The sequence below is a fragment of the Arachis duranensis genome, unplaced genomic scaffold (assembly GCF_000817695.3).
Source record: "Arachis duranensis cultivar V14167 unplaced genomic scaffold, aradu.V14167.gnm2.J7QH unplaced_Scaffold_343483, whole genome shotgun sequence".
NCBI lineage: Eukaryota > Viridiplantae > Streptophyta > Magnoliopsida > Fabales > Fabaceae > Arachis > Arachis duranensis.
In genome coordinates this window covers 28,265-31,071 of record NW_026264909.1, presented here as the reverse complement: position 1 = coordinate 31,071, position 2,807 = coordinate 28,265, and the positions used below count along the sequence as shown (strand labels likewise).

The 2,807-nt window shown below is 41.9% G+C and overlaps 1 non-coding gene across 1 annotated transcript; it reads left to right on the top strand.

Annotated features, from left to right (window-relative positions):
• The first annotated feature begins 2,357 nt into the window (after positions 1–2,357).
• Positions 2,358–2,461, top strand: LOC127744410 (small nucleolar RNA R71). The gene has a single exon (XR_008005399.1). It is a non-coding gene; the product is annotated as a small nucleolar RNA R71 (small nucleolar RNA).
• The last annotated feature ends 346 nt before the right edge of the window (positions 2,462–2,807 follow it).

The window sequence follows — 2,807 nt, the reverse complement described above, 5'->3', positions numbered from 1 at the left end:
TGAGGTGATTGGTAAAGAGTGTTGGGAAGTGTGACATGGGGAATACTCATCACAAAATAGGATTAGGAGGTAAGGTGGGAAAATAGTAGGTGGGGATCCTGTGGGGTCCACAGATCCTGAGGTGATCCTGTGGGGTCCACAGATCCTGAGGTGTCAAGGAATTCCATCCTTGCACCAAATAGGCATGTAAAATGCCTTTGCGCACCATCCTAGCGTTTAAACGCCGAGTGGTGCACGTTCTGGGCGTTCAACGCCCATGTAAAGCATGTTTCTACGTTGAACGCTAGTTTCATGCTTGTTACTGGCGTTCAGCGCCAGCTTTTTCCTCTAGGCACATTCCAGGCGTTCAGCGCCAGAATGTTGCTTGTTTCTGGCGTTCAGCGCCAGGTTGATGCTCTGTTCTGGCATTGAACGCCAGCCAGATGCATCTTACTGCCGTTGAATGCCAGCCTGTGCTTCCTCCAGGGTGTGATTTTTCTTCTGCTGTTTTTGATTCTGTTTTTAATTTTTATATTTTTTTTCGTGACTCCACATGATCATGTACCTAATAAAACACAAAATAACAAAAAAATAAAATAAAATAAAAATTAGATAAATAAAATTGGGTTGCCTCTTAACAAGCGCTTCTTTAGTGTCAATAGCTTGACAGTGGCTCTCATGGAGCCACAAAGGTGATCAGGTCAATGTTGTATAGTCCCAATACCAAACTTAGAGTTTGGATATGGGGTCTTAACACCAAACTTAGAGTTTGGTTGTGGCCTCACAACACCCAACTTAGATTTTGACTGTGGAGGCTCTTCTTGACTCTGAACTGAGAGAAGCTCTTCATGCTTACTCTCTTTTGTCACAGAGGGATGGCCATGTGTCTTAAACACAAGGTAGTCCCCATTCAATTGAAGGACTAATTCATCTTTGTTGACATCTATCACAGCTCCTGCTGTGGCTAGGAAAGGTCTTCCAAGGATGATGCATTCATCCTCTTCCTTCCTAGTGTCTAAGATTATAAAATCAGCAGGGATGTAAAGGCCTTCAACCTTTACTAACACGTCCTCCACTATTCCATAAGCTTGTCTCAATGACTTGTCTGCCAATTGTAATGAGAACAAGGCAGGTTGTACCTCAATGACCCCCAGCTTTTCCATTACAGAGAGTGGCATAAGATTTATCCCTGACCCAAATCACATAGAGCTTTTTCAAAGGTCATGGTGCCTATGGTACAAGGTATTAAGAACTTGCCAGGATCTTGTTTCTTTTGAGGTAGAGTTTGCTGAATCCAGGTATCTAGTTCATTAATGAGCAAGGGAGGTTCACTTTCCCAAGTCTCATTACCAAACAACTTGGCATTCAGCTTTATGATAGCTCCTAAATATTGAGCAACTTACTCTCCAGTCACATCTTCATCCTCTTCAGAGGAAGAATAGTCTTCAGAGCTTATGAATGGCAAAAGGAGATTTAATGGAATCTCTATGGTCTCTGTATGAGCCTCAGATTCCTTTGGATCCTTAATAGGAAACTCCTTCTTGCTTGAAGGACGTCCCAGGAGGTCTTCCTCACTAGGATTTTCGTCCTCCTCCTCCCTTGTGCATTCGGCCACATTGATCACATCAATACCCTTGCACTCTCCTTTTGGATTCTCCTCTGTATTGCTTGGAAAAATACTGGGAGGAGTTTCAATGACTTTCTTACTCAGCTGGCCCACTTGTGCCTCCAAATTTCTGATGGAGGATCTTGTTTCGTTCATGAAACTGAAAGTGGCCTTTTACAGATCAGAGACTAGATTAGCTAAATTAGAAGTGTTTTGTTCAGAATTTTCTGTCTGTTGTTGAGAAGATGATGGATATGGCTTGCTATTGCTCAGCCTATTGCGTCCACCATTGTTAAAGCCTTGTTGAGGCTTTTGTTGATCCTTCCATGAGAAATTTGGATGATTTCTCCGTGATGAGTTATAGGTGTTTCCATAAGGTTCACCCATTTAATTAACCTCTGCCATGGCAGGGTTCTCAGGATCATAAGCTTCTTCAGAAGCTGCCTCTTTAGTACTGTTGGATGCATTTTGCCATCCATTCAGACTTTGAGAGATCATGTTGACTTGTTGAGTCAACACTTTGTTCTGAGCCATTATGGCATTCAGGGCATCAATTTTAAGAACTCCTTTCTTCTGAGGTATTCCATTATTCACGGAATTCCTCTCAGAAGTGTACATGAATTGGTTGTTTGCAACCATATCAATGAGTTCTTGAGCCTCTTCAGGCATTTTCTTTAGGTGAATAGATCCACCTGCAGAATGATCCAATGACATTTTCGAAAATTCAGATAGGACATAATAGAATATATCTAATATGGTCCATTCTGAAAACATGTCAGATGGACATCTTTTGGTCAGCTGCTTGTATCTTTCCCAAGCTTCATAGAGGGATTCACCATCTTTTTGTTTGAAGGTTTGAACATCCACTCTAAGCTTGCTCAGCTTTTGAGGAGGAAAGAATTTAACCAAGAAGGCAGTGACCAGCTTATCCCAAGAGTCCAGGCTATCCTTGGGTTGTGAATCCAACCATATTCTAGCTCTGTCTCTTACAGCAAAAGGGAAAAGCATGAGTCTGTAGATTTCAGGATCAACTCCATTCGTCTTTACAGTCTCACAGATCTGCAAGAACTCAGTTAAAAACTGATAAGAATCTTCAGATGGAAGTCCATAAAACTTGCAGTTTTGTTGCATTAAAGCAACTAGCTGAGGTTTCAGCTCAAAGTTATTGGCTCTAATGGCAGGAACGGAGATGCTTCTTCCATCAAATTTGGACGTTGGCTTT